At 32.5% G+C, this 18,606-nt stretch overlaps 3 long non-coding RNA genes across 3 annotated transcripts; 1 reads left to right on the top strand and 2 right to left on the bottom strand.

Moving 5' to 3' along the window:
- Window positions 1–3,640: 3,640 nt before the first annotated feature.
- On the top strand, window positions 3,641–4,737 carry LOC148614981 (uncharacterized). Its single transcript, XR_015923211.1, has 2 exons — window positions 3,641–3,755; window positions 4,580–4,737. It is a non-coding gene; the product is annotated as an uncharacterized LOC148614981 (long non-coding RNA).
- A 403-nt stretch (window positions 4,738–5,140) lies between these two features.
- Window positions 5,141–8,052, bottom strand: LOC148614980 (uncharacterized). Its single transcript, XR_015923210.1, has 4 exons — window positions 7,854–8,052; window positions 7,094–7,177; window positions 6,671–6,762; window positions 5,141–5,301 (listed from the first exon to the last, which is right to left on the bottom strand). It is a non-coding gene; the product is annotated as an uncharacterized LOC148614980 (long non-coding RNA).
- A 2,615-nt stretch (window positions 8,053–10,667) lies between these two features.
- On the bottom strand, window positions 10,668–13,788 carry LOC148614979 (uncharacterized). Its single transcript, XR_015923209.1, has 3 exons — window positions 13,696–13,788; window positions 12,644–12,760; window positions 10,668–10,787 (listed from the first exon to the last, which is right to left on the bottom strand). It is a non-coding gene; the product is annotated as an uncharacterized LOC148614979 (long non-coding RNA).
- Window positions 13,789–18,606: the final 4,818 nt, after the last annotated feature.

Here is an 18,606-nt window from a genome sequence, read left to right as displayed (position 1 = left end):
CCGAAGTCCCTTAGAAGAACTATACCATGGCAGCGGGACCAACAAGATTGGAATAGAAGAGAAAGGCGACAGGAAGGACAAGAAAGAGAAAGAGAAGAGAAAGGAGAAAAAGATGAAAACAAAGAGAATAAGAAAATGAGATCAGAGGACAGGAAAGTGGTACATGAATTAGAGGAAGTACAGAAAGAATTAGACACCATTCCGGATTGTTTCATTTACGATATAAGAGAAATAAACAGTGGAGAGAAACATGAAATATGTGATAAGAAAGAAAACATGAAAATCAAGAAGAGAAATTTAGAACAACTTAGCAAAGATTTGGAGACATCCTCTTGTGAGGCCATCTCCATCTGTGGGGATATCGATGAAGACATATCAATGTTTAGTACAGATGAGGATATGCGGGAAATGATTGAAAATCCTGTCAGCCCAGTGAAGAACAATGAAGAAATAACTTCAATTCCAGAGATAGATCAAAAAGGAGAAAGTCTGAAATTGTTGGTCAATGCATCAGAAAGCAATGGAGTCAAGTCTGATACAAATGTAGCAGAAGAAGAGCCAAGAAGTGAGGATGTTGAAGAAGAACCAAATGTATATGCATCCACTCCAATCTGGAAGTTGAAGCTGGAGAAGTTACAGGCTAGTCAACAGAGTCGATGTGTGATAAATGTTGGTGGAACCAAGTTTGAAACATCTGCTCCTGTGATGCAGGCTATTCCAAACACTTTAGTAGGTCACATGATCTGGAAGGACTCACCTACGAAGCCCTACAGAGTGGATGGAAGGACATGCTATTTTGTGGACAGAGATCCAAAGCATTTCTTCCTTATATTAAATTATTTACGAAGTGGTGGTAATTGCCATCCGGACATGTTCCCAAGGGATATTCGTCAATTAAGAGAGTTACTGTTAGAGTGTGAATTCTACGAATTAAATTAAATACAGTCGTTTGTCTCTAGAAGAATACAAGATCTCCAGTTTGGGACCATGATAAACTGAGTAATAGACGTTGGGGATGGATTTTATAAGAACTCATACATTATCTGATCATGGTGATGAATATTGAACGCATGTGTACACAATTTATGGGGGTGGATTTTTCTATTAGTGCTGTGTAGTTTTCTACTATTAATGAATGTTGATGTTGATGTTGAATCTTAATACAGCACAACAATACTCAAGAAAATTCCCATGACATCTTTGGAAGTAGATTCATTTTTATATACTTTTCTTGTGTTTTGTTGTCTGGTATTGGTTTATATATTCACACAAATGGTAGAAGGTGGTGTCCTGTACAAAGTGTGTCTCGGTCTAAACCTATATGTAAAATTGTTACTAATTACCTATTTGCTTATATTTGTGTGAAATATGAGCCGTAATATGATGGGAAAAAGGTGATAACCTTACTATATGTATGTTTTGAAGGCCAACCAACCAACTTTTCAATGCATGAATGGTATATTTATGTTTCATTTGAGGACAAATGTTTTTTAGGAAAGGGGGCTGTGTTACAAATTGGTAAACCCCTCACCTCATGCATTTATTTCGATTACGATTGTCATATTAGTCATTGAAAGTGATATTACCTTAATTTTGACTTGATTAGTAATATTTATCGATCTATTGCGGTCTGTTTACATTGAGATTTACAAGTCGTAACGCTTAATTTTACGTCCTGTTGAAATGATACGATTTGTTGACGCTATTTATGATTATGGTTCCTTAGGAAAGTATCCTTACCAGATGCTGAGATCATTATATGTATGATTTGTTTTATTTTTATTAGCAAATATTGCATTTTCCTTTCTGAAGAAAACACAACTTGCGATCGCCATTCCTGTTAATATTTTACCGGGACATTGCACGTGTTTGTAAGAAGTATTCTGATTGGTCAGTGGTGATGTCATCAGCATATAAAAAGAGGCCTACTTTCAGCTTCAAGAGATTCTGAATCTCAATAGATGCTTGAGCAGTCACTTCCGAAGCCAAAAACAGAACCATACCAATCTTGACTTAGTATCACTATGAGTGATAACCACCAGAGAAAATCTGAGATAGGCATGATATGATACCTACTCACATATGCTTGGATGAGTCATCCTCCTTTGGGGTTTCCCTGTTGCCGTCAACTTGGTTGAAATTATATACCGTAGGGAGAATTTGATTCAAAGTTCCAAATAAACTTTTAGTAGATGAATACTCACCAGATTACCTTCTATGAGTTGTATAAAACCTTCTGGTAGGCTTAAATAATTTTAAAAACCAACATCAGGTACTAATAGGATACTAGGGCCAAATTGGGTTTTAGAGGAATAGGCTACTGATTTTGTCATGTTATTTTAGTATTGAAAAGAAGATCATTTATTCATATTATTCATATAAAGGCTATGAACCTATCCTGACTTTGTGTTGAATCAACCAAATACCAAATCAAAGGGATCCATGCAAATGAATGTTTCGGTTTGGCCTTTTTTAATCAATACAAATAAGCCACTTTGACTGAAAGGTGCCTAAACCGTTACAATATATATAAGGGTCTGAAAAATTCCCAACGATGTTAGAATTGTCAAATTTGCAATGCAAATTTTTGGTCGTTCCCTCCGCGGGACTCGAACTCGTACAGCTGTGACATCAATGGCAACACCGCCTGCCCTAAGTCCAGCGCCGTAGACCACTCGGCCAGCTAGGCTATATAAAAATATAGCTTTCGCTGGCCGGGTCATTCCTCCTTGTAGAATTAATCTTGGGCTGTAACTTAGTACACGATGTATGGTAGAACTGGACAGTTCATCACATTCTTAGACGTTGTATAATATTGATGTGTTGCGACATGCATCATTAATTTGATCCTCTATCCTACATAATAACACATAGATGAACTGTCCAGAACTATCATACATCGGGTACTAAGTTACAGCCCAAGATGAATCCTACAAGGAGGAATGACCGGCCAGCGAAAGCTATATTTTATATAGCCTAGCTGGCCGAGTGGTCTTGGGCGCTGGACCTAGTGCAAGCGGTGTTGCCATAGATGTCACAGAGGTTCGAGTTCGTGTCCCGCGGAGGGAACGAGGGAACGACCAAAAATTTGCATCGCAAATTTGACAGTTCTAACATCGTTGGGAATTTTTCAGACCCTTCTATAAGTTTACGTTATCTTCCCTGTATCAATTTAATCCGATGGAGCAGTGTAGCCGAATAGAGTCGTCACATTCTGAGACGTTATATATATATATATATATATATATATATGATATATTTGATGTTTAGAGGCCTTCGCATGTCTGTTTTAATGCAATGGTATTCCCACATCGATTCCCAAATTAAAGCAATTATCTTATTTAAAGCCATTTTTTTTCATAGTAAAAAGACGGTTGCTCATAATTGCGGTAGTAAACATTTTCATAGTTACGTATAGTCCATATTCTAATCGATGTCGTACCTATATTAATATAATCAGTACATACGTCTATAAACTGGAGTAAAGCTAATTACAAGATAGAAAATGAATAAATGCTAAATAATACGCCTATCAATATGTAGTTCACATGTTTCAAAGAATAACCTCTCATCAGCAGCATAAGAACCAATTGTACAACAAGTGTGTTTTTTTATAAAAAAAAAAAATTGGTTTCCAATTACAGGTTTGGCGGTAAGTAAACAGTGCACTACCAACCATGACTGCCATCAACATTGTCATGACAGTTACCATGGCCACTGTGATACAACAACGTCACAATGTGCATGTCCTATCCGTATGTCATTTCATGTTTTCTGTAATCAGAGTTATTAGGCCAATTTCCAAACGAGATTTCAGTAATTGCTTATTTTCACCATATGTTAAAACTATTTCGTGATTATTCAGAGACTTCACTTGATTGGTCAATTAAGAATAATTGTACCATGACGTTTCTGGTTGAAATGGTGATCCGTTTGAAACTTAAAATTTATCCATGTTCCATTGTAATTAAAATGTTGCAACTTCCTTATTTGGCGTTTTTTTTTTAATTTCATACTCAGTTATTTGAAGTCTTTATACATGTCTATTTTTTTAAAAAGTTGTTTTTGTTTTGTTTTATTTAATTTAATGATGTTTGTTTACATTGATTTTTGATCATCTGCTGAAGCCAAGATGTATCTTTTTAGAAATAATTATATCAAATCTCGAACTGCTGTTTTGTTTTGGTTTTTTTTGTTTTTTATTTAAGTTTAATAAAAATGAAAAGAACATATTTGCATATACTACGCATTGTAAATTGTATACAACAATTTTGAAAAACAAGATAGAAATATCAATTGTAAAAGATATGCTTACAGTTTTATATTTAATTGATTAAGACTGGAATTAAGACTTCAATCAACAACATGAAATTGTTTTGGAATTATTTTGTACCATTTTGTTATGATTAAAGGAGATTTTTCAGCAGCAAAACATATTCAAAATTCATAATCATAATGTCTGAAAATTGTGTTTTACAAATATATAGTTAATAAATGGAATTTCGCATTATGATATTAATATGAAGTACTCTAATAAAATCTAATATGCTGTATATTTTTAAATTTGATACCGTTTTAGATACCTGTCAAGAGAAAAGTGATTGCCCTACTGGTCACATGACTGGTGGTCCTGATGGCCATGCCGAATGCGTTGATACGGTTTGCCAATGTGCTATTAAGGGATGAAGTTTTGTTTTACCTGAGACATGCATGAATAAATAAAATCCGTTATATAAACTATCATTTTAATTTAAACGCCGCTCTAAAGATTATGGTGTTGAGAAATTCACAATAATTTTATTCTTAGGAGCCTATTTTCAGGTGTTTGATTTCTGTTCACTTTTTTAACCCTTCCATCATTATTTTATGGAAAATGAGCAGGGTGGAAATCACATCGTCAAACAAATAAGTTGATACAATGTCGAACGAGGTTTCATGTAACTAGTTTTCGAAAAGATTTTTGTAATTAAATGTTTTGATCTCATCAGAGTTTTTGTATTGGTTTATGGAAGTCTGTCATTTTGTATTTACTTTGTTCATCAAACTATATTGCCTTTATAAAGTAGTCAGACCATATTCAATGTAAAATGTGATGGTGGTTATCAGTAGAATAATTCATAAAGATCTTGGAGAAAATTAATGTAGATTAAATGTATTTAATATTGAATCTTTTTTTTATCTCCTCAAAACAAACATAATGTATCTTCTTCCCCACTGCACCGGGAGTGATTCAACTAACAATTGCCGGATGACAGGCGAGTCTAGACCTCGGTGAAAGGATCTTGTGGGTGGTTTTTCAACCTGCAATTATAATAAAATGTGTATATATAAAACAGAGGGATACATTACATTACTGGAAAAAGGTAAATACGACAGTAAAGACCGTTTAACTCATATAATAGATGAATATTTTAATATATTATGGCAAGGTTTGTAGTGTTAAGTAAAATATTTTGTCATTGTCATCACAAGGAGCATCGAAATGTTTTTAGCAATATGCATTTTGCATTTCGTTTTTCGTTTTTATTTTTTATTTTTTGTTTTTGTTTTGTTTTGTTTTGTTTTTTGTTTTGTTTTGTTATTCTTTGTTTATGTTTTCTTTTTTGTCTTTTGTTTGTTTTTTAAACGATTTACTAAACTTGGAACACATCGAAATAAACCCAAAACCAAACAGCTATGACATTTCTTACAAAACGTGACCTTTTAATTGCCATCTTCTATGCACAAATACATTTCCTAGATATGTTATTAATATTGTTTTAATAATCTAAAAGTGATTAAAATAATCTTTAACAAAATAAAGGCCCAGAATACTATTTATATGATAAGTGTTAAAATGTTAAGCAAATTGGAATTTATAATAAGGACTAACTAAAGAAATGGTATGGCTAGGTTACATTTTTTGAAAGTTTCATTTGAATTTATGAAATGGTTAAGAATGAGTAGTAAATGAATATGTGATAGCAATAGTTCATTCAAAAAATCAAAAGCATTTCCTTTTTGATATGCCATGAAAGTTTCATTTAAATTATCGAAGATGGTTTGGAGGAGTTGGTAATAAAAAGTGGGAATCCCTTCATCACTCTGAGTCATTGGCTAAGATTGTAGGATGCGAAACCTCAATTTATATCAGAAAGAAAATATATGTAGCGGATTTATAATGAAATAAGCTTTTACTTATTCCCTGAAATATCACGAGAATAGGTATGGTGTATTTGTCAAAGAGACAACAATCCCACCGAAATGAAAATGTCAGCCCACGCCACTCATGGATCTTCAATGCTCAACATAGAAATCATTATACCACAGGTCAGGCTGTAACTTGCCCCAAAATAACTCCATTATACACAGATACAGCGGGAGTGTCATTAAAATCAATCTTGTTGTTTAGCAGAGGATACAAACATGTGACGAATTACTGAAGGAAAACATAGACAGAAGGTACTTAATATCCTGAGTATATTATAACAGATAAGGGATAAAAACCATACCATGTGTAACTGTTTAAGAGTGACCTGCCATTAAAATTACTTGGGCAATTAACTATAATGTAGTATGGCAAAATATAAGCAATTTATGAAATGTTCTGCAAATAAGCATCACTGTCAAACGATCAAGTGAAACGCACTCAGTGATCATAATATCACTTCTTTCTATTTAAGGTACTTACGAAAATACAGTCTTGAGGGTAAAAATGCGTTGGCTTCTATCGAATTTAGATAGGTCGTCCATTTCAATAAATGACAAGGAAAAATTGAAAATCTGAATCATAAATGAAATATAGTGAAATATGAATTTTGCATATGGTCATTGCGAGTAATGATTGCCTTGCTGTAGGTCGAAACAGTTCATTCAAACACATTTAAAGCATTGTTTGAAAAATGTCTCCGCCTCCTGTACTTTGAGAGCAGGGCAAAGTTGAAAGCATTTCTTGTGTCCATTTTCGATTTCGTGAAAATTAAATGTTTAATGTGTTTTAACATTCTGCTCGTCGGAGGACCCTTAGCATAAAGGATAAATATTTTTGTTTAGCTATATTTATTCAAAATAAAAACCCTACAACATATTCTTGCGTTTTCTTATTTGACCCTACCTTTAGATTCTGTTTCAATCTGGTTTGATTTGAACTTTTACAAACTATTCCAATTCCACGTTGTACATTGTAACGCAAAACAATCTGAAATGAAAAGAAACCTTTGACACCATTACTTACCAGAACTTAAATACAAACGACTTTTTCGAGAGAGTAATCAAGGGAACCAAGGTTATAGCGATAATCAAAGAGTAATCAAGGGAACCAAGGTTATAGCGATAATCAAAGAGTAATCAAGGGAACCAAGGTTATAGCGGAAATCAAAAGAATGTAATCCGGGGACAAAGACCAGACATGGAAAACAGACATACACAACAAAGAACATAAAGTAACTAAAATCATACATACAAGGTAACAAAAGCAAATGAGCAACTCGAAAATAGACCAATTCAATGTTCAAGACTTTAATTGTAAAACCTTTTATTAAGAAATATTTTTGGTATCTAACCTGTATGAATAAAAGGTGGCAATTGTATTGAAGGAACATTTTATTTGTCATTTATGAACATCCCTATATACGTTAGGTCAATTTCATTTATTTTTTTCGTATCCACTTGTACAACAGTTTGATGGTTTTCTGATTTACGCTGAGACCAATTTATTTAAGTAGGTGACTATAAGCATTTCTATTATAATTTGAATAACCTGCGATGGTATTTTCGAATGCGAAGCTGCCATACGTTGTACAACAGGATCGGCAAGGATGTCTACATTATTGATTCTGAAATAAAACACACTAATTTTTATGTATTATATTTACCTTTATGTAATATACTTGAGTAAGAAAACAGCATCAAAATTTGAACAAAAAATATTCCAGACAACCTACATCGACCACACTTGAAATGTACGGTGAGAGAAATATAATGTTACACATTAAGTAACGCTTTAGGACATTTTTTCTATCTTCCTTCTACATTGAAACAAATTACACATACTTAAATAGTACAAGCCTTCATTTTACTTGCAAGGATTATGTAAACAACAGTGGGTTTGTAACTATTAACAATTACGTAACATAATTATGTTTTGATAATCTTTTTAGTACTTTTATCTACAACCGCCTTTCACTGCAAAACATCAGCTCAACTTTTCCACATTCATCTCAAAGTCAATAAAGTAATGATTGCAGGATGGTTTCTTTTACGGTCAACCTTTTTTGTTTTTTGTTTGTTTTTTGTTTGTTTTTTGTTTTTGTTTTTGTTTTTGTTTTTGATATTTTTATTTTCGTGCAAACGCACAAATAATTGATCTACATTGATACGTAATTGGAGATATATTGAATCTGATCTTTTTTGTCAATTTCTAAGTAAAAATGTTTTGACTAAAAAATAGGATATCTTTTTTTTCTTTTAAATTCAATTTCTCTTTGTTAATGCTTAATAATGTAAAATCTTTTTGCAGACCACTCGGTAATGGTAATTGTCCTAAATGTGTAATGAGTTTGAATAAAAAAGTAAACGTTTTGTATTCCTATTGTTTTTCTCATATTACATTTACTTCCTTTTAAAAATTACAAGAATAACGTATTTTGTATGGACAAGTAAATGCAATAAGTTGAATATTCAAGTGTCAGCCTATTTGGAAACAGGCATTGGCTGAAAATGTAATGAAATATCAAAATTTCGAAGGTTTAATTCGACTATTTACACCATCAGAATTAAGGAAAATGGGATTTTCCATATACATTGTAATTTTGGTAAACTGAGTTTTAATTTCATGGAAATTCACTCAAATGAATATTTTAAGGGCAGATAAATCTGTCAAAATTCTCATTTTTCTAACAGCTGATCCCGGTGGATACACACCATATTTATTCTCGTTCTGTTAAAAAAACTCTAATCTAATGATGCAGAGATCGAATCATGGTTTTTTTAATAGAGAAAGCACCCTTGCGTGAAAAATATTGCCAGATCGGTGGGGTTTTCAAATGCTTGTTTTTGATTTTTTTCCATTTTGCCTGATTATTACATAAACTTATGCCTAACAAGCTTACATCTTCATAATGAAGTACACAATTTATGTTTTTAATTATATGAAGTTAAAATGTCTTTAATTATCATTATAAGCTTTCATATGCTTTATTATTTAAACGTCAATATTGGTCATTTCATATTTAAATGCACGTATAATAGACGACATATCAATGATTGTTGCATTAATCTTGTACCATTGAATTTTTTTACAAGTAATGTGTGAAGAAAAAAATATTTTCAATATAAAAATGACCTTTTGTCAATGCTTTGAATGCCAGGTGATCCTAGTGGAGCAAAATATGTAACAAATATACCACTCTTTTTACAGTAGCTGACTAACTCTGGTTTTTGTAGATAAATATGATATTCAACCTGTGAGAAAAAAAAACGGAAGATAGAGTACTTATGTCTGGTATTTACAGCGTGGATTCTTTTTTTTTTTTTTTTTAATTTTTCCTAAAACAAAACAACCTAAAATACTGGATAACACAGAACCAACATCACAGACTGCATATTTATCAATAATTTTAGCATGTATGTATGGATGATTTTAGAAAGCTTAAACTATATCACGTAACAGATTTAAGTATTTATAAAAACTCCCTTGATTGTCAACAATCAAAATGTCATATTTCCTTGGCAATTTTGTGACTGTAAAGAAATATCGGCAAATAGAAAACTTAGAATGTAATTTTATATCATAAGGACTTTGGTTGTTAACACTTTTTTAACCTTGATCCGGACATTAGTCACAGAATGGTTCTGTTAACAAAAAGGTTGAAATAACAAGCAATGCAATCGATTTCATAATTGAGTTCCTGATTATCATGAGAGACATAATTGTGTATAAAAAAAGTAACAAGTACTCTCAATCATATACTATTTGTAGGATCCGGAAGATAAAAGGTAAGGAAACAGACTCTTAAATAGGAATATTTCATAAAGACAACAATCCTAATAAGTATTCTATCAACCACCCCACAATATTGCGCAATTCAGAATATAATCCTTTGAAATATAATTACAATTGTTTACAAAATTACGTTACTATTATTTCCGAGATGCCCTTCTCACGATAAACTGTATGAAAATGATAAAAATGTACACTTCTTGTAGATTCAGCTTTTATATATTGGGTTAAAAATAGCAGTTAAACTATATTTTACATTATCATATTTTGACAATATTTAAAACATACAATAGAAAAGCTTCTTAACAACAAAAACTTTAATTCATATGGATGTAATTCATAAACCGATTAATGTCACCAGGATAATAAATGTAGTTGATTGTGTGTCGACGTTCACATGCCAATGATATAAACACAATCAAACTAGTTTACCTGATTAGTCATTTAATTCTTATAAATACTACCCAGGTAAACTAAAAAGTCACGTGTTCAAAATCCAAACATGCAGGTGTTGCCGAGTAAATGAGAAAATGTACAAATTGCAACATATATTTTTCATATGTTTATATTGGGTTCATGGGTTTTAATGGGCGAAGGTAGATATATTTCCACACCGATTCTAAACATATGCTGCTATATGTTTTGGAACATATAAAACATATATTGCAATTTTCTGTGTATATGTACGAACCTGTAACACAGCGGGAGGTACTGCATAGTTTGCCATGATGTTGTATATTTGCTGTTGGTTAAAATTTGACAACCCAATGGATCGAGTCAACCGCTTCTCTTTCAACACTTCCAATTCCTGTAAATCATTAGGGTATTTGCTTTTTTGTTAAATTTATTTTGAATATTTTACATGAATGATCTGAAGTTACTTTAAACTGTTGTTTCGACTCTTGCTCAAAATTGGTCCTCATTGCTATATGTCGGACAAATCTAGAAAATGTACAATGTACCATTACAAAAGCATGGGTTTGAAAGAAAACAAAAACGAAATCCACACTTATAGAGACACATGAAATACACTAGAAGTTTAAATTAAGCTGGGCCTACTCTTTGGACAAACATTGATATAATGTGTGGTAACGGTTAGACAAGTCTAAATAGTAACTTTGGACATTACAAAAATTAACAGTGGTATCAAACCTCAATATTCCTGGTTGGTAGTGTAACTATTAAAAACAACACAATATTTGGTTGAGTGTTACACTATTGTACAAAGAACAACAAACTCAGAAACAAAATAACAAATAATTATTTATTCATCAGAGGTATTTATAGATATATAAAATAAGTGTAAAATCCCAACCAGAGTGCTAAGAATTACTGGGACCCACATTTTATAACGGGAATGGGTAATGTAAAAATCACAGCAAAATCATCGTAATAATGTCGAAGTATATTACTAGTTCAGGGGACAACGAAAAATGCTAAATTATAGGGCGATGACATAAGTGAAAAAATCATTCCTAGGATAGCAAGAATATGATTGGGCTATTTAAGAGGGTAATGTAAATGGAGTAAAGAAAACATCATTTTACAAACAGTTTAATGTTAGAAAGTATGACGCATAAATATGTTTATTCGAAGTTTGAAATTACTTTAACTAAAATATACCATGTTGGCAATAAAACTTTCATTTCCTAAATAACTTTATGTCACTTCAGTGAATAAACTGTGATTGCGCTGAATAGGCTTTGATATTTGAGATATTTTTTAAACGCTTGACTTAAAGCGACTCTCTCTTTGTTTGCCCCATTCATAAGTTCACACTGGTATTGGTTTATATGGTTGAGTTATCTCTTTCATTGGCAAGTTTGTTTTTATATTTTATTTACTTAGAGTTAAATAAATTGTTGTATCCAGTAGTCGTAATATCCTGTGACAAAATGCATACTTCGGTCACTGGGATTATGGTTTTGGGAATGTTTAGCATGAATATTGTTTCAATTATTCAAACGTCTATCCTAAATACATAAGACTGCGAAAAGAGTAATACAGACATAAGTAAAATGACTTGCCATCCAGAGGGTGATATGGGTTACTAAACTCATGAATAAAAGGTGAACAGTCTTTTGGTACATAGCGTGTTTTATTATGCACTGTTAGTAGTTCTATCTGCAAAAATAAACATTAATTAAGACCGTTATATATAAGGGTCTGACAAATTCCCAACGATGTTAGAACTATCATATTTGCGGAGCACATTTTTGGTCCTTCCATCCACGGGACTCGAACTCGTACCGCTGTGACATCTATGGCAACACCGCCTGCACTAAGTCAAGCGCCCTAGACCACCACTCGGCCAGCTAGGCTATTCGCATATTAATGTTAAAATCTTTGACCGCGAAAACTTAATCCTTTTTTTTTTTTTTTTTTTTTTTGTTTATATTATAACTTTTCATTTCTCATTCTATTTGTTCTGTCTTTTAAGTCGCTTAATGAAATTCACTTAATGATGGTAAATTATGCATGCATCACCATAAGGTCAATTTGTTAACTTTAATCACTAGTTTTTACTAAAGGGACATTTTTGTCTAACTGCGAAAAAAAAATATTATGATGTGTACACATTTGTCATGGTATCTTTTTAAAGTGGAGTTTGCTGTCTTTATATAAATAACAGTTAAGCTATTAAAAATGTGTAATTTCACCTACCTTTAATTTGAAAGGAAAATGAATTAAACAGGCATCAATATATTCCAGATTCAGCATTGAAAGAATATTTTTAGGTCCCTTCTCTAAATCGCCCGGCTCATCATAGAACGGTGTGAGCTTGATAAAAAGATAACTAAAATTGATTAATTTAGATGGTTGTTGAACAAATTATTTATATTTTTACAGTTGTTCTGGATAGCACTGAAATGGTACTTTTAGTTTTTTTTTTGTTTTTTTTGTTTTTTTGGCATAATGAGTATTAGATTTGAAATGTGCAAAACTGATATCACTATATAAAATCTCAAGGCATGAAAGACGTTAAAAAAGTGTTATGTAAATATTTTGTTTTTTTGCATGTATCAATAAAAATGAAACATAGTCATGTTTTATTGTCCGTTATAGATTTTTGTTTAGCGAACAACCTTTTTGTGAAAACACTTTTACATGTTTTAGAAATTGCAATATAAACTATTAAAATAGAATACTACATTATTATTTGTCTTATCTCATAGACACGTTATCAACAATGAAATGTATGCATTTTAATTAAGTGTATGTATTTGTAAGAATCAGGCAAAATTAGAAAAAATCAGAAAAATCCATGTCAAAACCCCACCGATCTGACAATATGAATTCACTCAAGGATGCTTTCTTCATTTGAAAAGACCATCATTTGATCTCTGCATCACTGATCCGCTCAGAAATTTTTAAATAGAATATTAGAAAAATGAGGTTTTTGACAGAGCTATCTGACCTTGAAATGTTCATTTTCAGCGCATTTCAATGAAATTGTAACTCAATGGTCCAGTATGATATGGAAAATCTTGTCTGTTTTCCTTGATTCTGATGGTGCAAATAGTCAAATTACACTATTAGTACGTGGGCTGAGATAACCCCCGTGCACCCCACCTCATCAACCAAATTATGATTTCCAGGTACCCTTATACCTTCCATTTACGAATCGTTTTGTTGCCAAAAAATAAAATGAAGCAAATTTGCATGTTTTTCCGGCCATTTTTAATACCTCGTTCAGGCAAAAAACCATTTTTTACCTTATTTTATTCTTCGAACTTCTCCTTTGTACAAAACGAATAAACTGTTATATATATGTTATATCATGTAAAATACTGAAAGCAAATTTTGTCAACGACCTTGACTCTATTGAATGTGGTATAAATGCAAACCACGTATGGAAAATAGAAATGACTTAAGATTTAACGCAGAGGTGCAATTAGGAGTTGAATATCTCTATTTGCGGGAATCAGGATAAACAATTATTTTAAAATCGTATCCTTTACGAATAAGTGTTTTAAGGGAAGTGAAAAATCCCTCGAATGTTTTTATTCAGTTTTGATACATGTTGCTTAAAATGCAGTGAAGAGATGATTTTCTTCCAAGTTGTAGTTCAAATAAAGAATATGGTAATTTTTGACACAATTATTACGTTAATGAACATCGGCAAAAAATACCGAAGAGTGAGCGATGGAATGATTCAAATTCGTAAAAAAAATCAAAGACATGGCCTTAACATGAACACATGAAACAGAGACGAACTACATAAACTATGCAGCAAATAAAAAAAGATAACACATAATACTAAAGAAAAGGAAAAAACAAGACGACACATGAAAATACTAAAGCACTAGCGAAATGAACTAAAAATGAGTTTGAGTTTAAAGCAAAATAATGATGTTACTTGTTATAATTTGTTTACCATAATACATATCTTTGTCGCAAAATGAGTCAGTTATTTGTAAATAAGTAGCACAATCTATCGCACCCCAATCGATCGCGAATAGATTAACAAATTTAAACCTGACTACGTCATCCATATTACGGGAGGCCCAACACAGGGAATACATTATAGAATTTGTATTGCGAATAACATTCCCCGTTCATAAAATATTTTTTTTTGTTGCAATATCAACACAATGATAATGTCTTGACTTCACATAAAAGAAATAAAAGGATTCGGCACGAAACAGGGTTACTGCTCGGCGGAGCCTCGTAGTTATATTTCTCTCTGAACGAACTAATACGATAGCACGTTTCCAAATAATAGGTAAAATGAATAATTTGGTCGCATTTAAGCCGGACTTGCGTATGGATATTCGTGTACCTTGGATAAAAGATATAGTTTTAGAACATATTATTTAATCAAGTATAGGCTGAACTTCAAAATAAAAATCGTTTTGAAAATACAAATGCCATGGCTATGATTTGAACAAATCATAAGCTAACACATCCACTTCCGGTAGGGCAAAAAAAAAATTTATCTTATCTCACCATATATGGGCATATAAACTAAAATAGAAACCAATACAAATCATTTCAGCGCACTCTCAGGGTAGCAATTTATAATTGTAATAGAGAACCGAAGTAACTCCTATGACCTGCCACTTTGACCTGTGTTAGAAGAGCTACGTACGTCATTGCCGCAAGCAGATGCCAAGTTCAGTTGGTAGTCAATCAGGTAAGACATCGAATCATATTGAATATATCTTGCAGCATCTGGGAGATGGAGATTGAAACTTCCTTTTGGTCGATCAGATTGTGATGTCGACCGCCAAACGTCTGATGATATTAGCAAACGCTGGACATACCCTTGATTGAGAATCTTTTTTTGACAATACAGAGAAAGTCCGTGTACAGATTACAAGTTCGACAGGAACGGATCAGTTGTTAAATGTATATTCCATAGGCTAGAGATGTTGGTGTATTGCCACTTAGAACGGGGAAGTTTACTACTGGGAAGTTTGTCATCATGTTTGTCATAAAGATTTCAAAAGTCCTTTAATTTCCACGAACAAATTAAGGTCTACGTCTAGGTATAAGGCTGACGAAAGTGTATCATTTATCTCCTTAATTTTAATTGTATTTAGGTAAATTGGATGGAGGTAATCAATGAAACTAAGATTAGATAGGGGTTATGAAAAATAACTCCATTTTATGATTGTTTTACCACATTTATTGATTAATTTTGATTGTAATAGGCTAGTTTCTTAATATTGTTGAAAATACATAGTCTATGACGTTGGTGATATGTTTAGCACTTTTTGTCACTGCTATCGTCTAAAGAGCACGTTATATTAGAATCAAAAATATATCCTGACGTCCTTAATATAATAAAAGTGGCTTCCACGTCGTGGCAAATGATTGAACATATCATCTTCAGAGTAGAGTAAGGAATAAAGTTTTAAAAGATTATACATCCTTTAATTTCACACACAGATATAGTTCAGATTTCATTCAGAATTGTCAACTTTCCTTTCATCTGTGGCAACACCCCTTTGGCTACTGCGTATGGAGTGTTCATATCACAACTCATACGTTATGCCAGAGCTTGCCGAAACTACGCAGACTTTTTGTATCGCACTAGAACTCTAACAAATAGGCTTCTGGAACAGGGTTATGTTGATACAAGATTGAAATCATCGCTACGGAAGTTTTATGGTTGTCATCATGAACTCGAGGATCGTTATGATGTATCCATCAGCACCATAAAACTGATTTATTCAACGGGTCATAGTTTGCCTTTCCTCGTTTGTCTACCCCGGACTTGACTTTTTATGAGCAACTCGGCGGGTGTTTCTAGAAAAGCAGAGGACGCTTACCCTACCGGTGCACCTGGTCCATGCTCCAAGTTTTCAGTGGAGTTCGTGTTGCTTTTAATTTGTTACTTTGTATGTCTGTTTTCTATGTCTGGTCTTTGTCCCTCTGGATTACATTTTTTTATGTTCTTTGTTGTGTATGTTTGTTTTCCATGTCTGGTCTTTGTCCCTGGGTTACATTCTTTTGATTACTGCTATAACCTCGGTTCCCTTGATTACTCTTGTCCATTAACAATCTTATTTTGGTAAATGGTTACCTTTAACATATCTACCAGAGTTCGAGATAAAGGCAACTGCAGAAAAAACTTTTATAAACATACACCTCGAATTCGACAACAGTGGTCATCTCAGTACTAAAATTTATAATTTAAGAGACGATTAGTTTTAATTCATGAATTGTCCTAACATGCGTAGCAATATACTTTTATCTCCAGCATATGTTTTTTTATATTTCACAATTGATTAGCTACGCTAGAGCAAATACTAACTTTTCTAATTTCCGTGAATACCATGAATATCTGCGTTACAGACTTTTGAATCATGGGTATGAGGGAATGTGTCTCAAATGGTATATTGCTAAATTCTTTTTCAGATATCGGTCTTTGGTTGAAAATAGCTCGGTTTCTTTTAAATTAATGAATAATGATTGCTTTTTATACTTTGTACCGATATGATCGCGTGAATGTGAGCGGAATCTCTTTCAAGAACTTATAGGTTACAGACCACCAATTCAACCAATGAGCATTTGGAACGTACGCAAAAATAGTCCTACGCAGAAATTACCCCTGTTCCTCATAGTGCTGTGAAAAAATTTCTCATCTCATTTAAAAAAATTAAACAGTTTCTGAAAGGAAAAACATTTCTGTACATTTTATAGGTGCATTTTGCTTCTTGTGATGTGAAGCCTAATCTCCATAATGATTTTTAAATATACCCCTATCTTGTGAAAACACTGGGATTCCCCATGCTATTTACAGACACTTCACTTCCGGTGACCAGTACTGCACTGCAAGTCTGCTAACCCCACATGCCATTTTGAGGATTGTGAGCTGACATATATAGAATCATGCTGATATATAGTCCTCTGCAGGTTAAAGTTAAGGTAAAGTCCAGAGAAGCCATTGAATATTGTGAAATTAGCATAGAAGCCTATGGGAAGTGGAATTAGTGGTTTTTAGCCTTATACAGGTAGGAATAAATCATCCCAACATATACTCATACAGCAATATAAACAGTTTACGCTATAAATTCTGCTCTCTTACAGAAATGCTGGATAAGAATATTGTTGATATACTTATAGTAGTGGGGACCAAACTCGACGACAGCTTCCCTGACGCACAGTTCAGGGTAAACCAATATCACTTTTGGCGTACGGATAGGTACATTCGTGGTGATGGCATGGCTTTATATTTAAGATATGATATAACCTGTGACACGAGAAAAACCTGGAATCTGACAATAATGAGTCCTTATTTATGTATAAAAATTATGGTGAAAAATGGTAAATGGTTTGTTAATGGAATGTAGAGATCTCTCTAAATGAGGGACAATGAATTTACTAATGATTTTATTAAGACACATGATAAAAGTATGTTAAATGTGAACATCTTATATTTTAGGACACAAAAACTATGATCTACAAACTGATGAAAAGTGCCAACCATTGTCTGAAATTTGTGATGTATTTTCTTAAGAGAATGTTGTAAAATATCCTACATGTTTTTGTTAAGGTGTTTAACCATCCCTTATTGATTAAATACTTACAAATACTAAACAATATTTACAAAACGTCACGAATTTTAACTGTGAATTAAGTGATGGCCATAATTTTATAGGTATACAAATAAAGGAAAATATACCAGCTATGACAAGATCCCATAAATCATATAGAAGTTTTAAAGATTTCAATCATGATTTTTTTTACTAGACCTAAAAATGTTAACATAACAGAAACGGTTCAACAAAACAAGGACATAAACAAAGCTTATGATATCTTTGAACACCAATTGGTTAAAACTGTAGAGAAACATATACCAATGAAACAACGACAAACAACATTCATGAGTAACGTTTTTTTGTCATTCCATCTACAAAAAGATAATGCTACATAATAAATACATCAAATTTAAAACCAGGAAGAACTGGGAAAACTATCGCCAGAAAAGAAATTATATTAATAAAATAAAAAAGTCATCAATATGAAATTATTTTATTGAAAGGTTGGTGGCCAAAAACAAAAAGATTTAATACCCACAATTAAGCCATTTATAACCAAAGAAGGCAGCCACTTTGATACAAATATTGTACTATGTAATAGTAATGAGAATATCATAAATGATCAGACCATGGAAG

Source organism: Perna viridis, chromosome 6 (assembly GCF_037379345.1).
Source record: "Perna viridis isolate PV_CMFRI_1.1 ecotype Kerala chromosome 6, ASM3737934v1, whole genome shotgun sequence".
Taxonomy (NCBI): domain Eukaryota; kingdom Metazoa; phylum Mollusca; class Bivalvia; order Mytilida; family Mytilidae; genus Perna; species Perna viridis.
The sequence above is the reverse complement of the archived record's forward strand: the minus strand, read 5'-3'. Positions and strand labels throughout refer to the sequence as shown.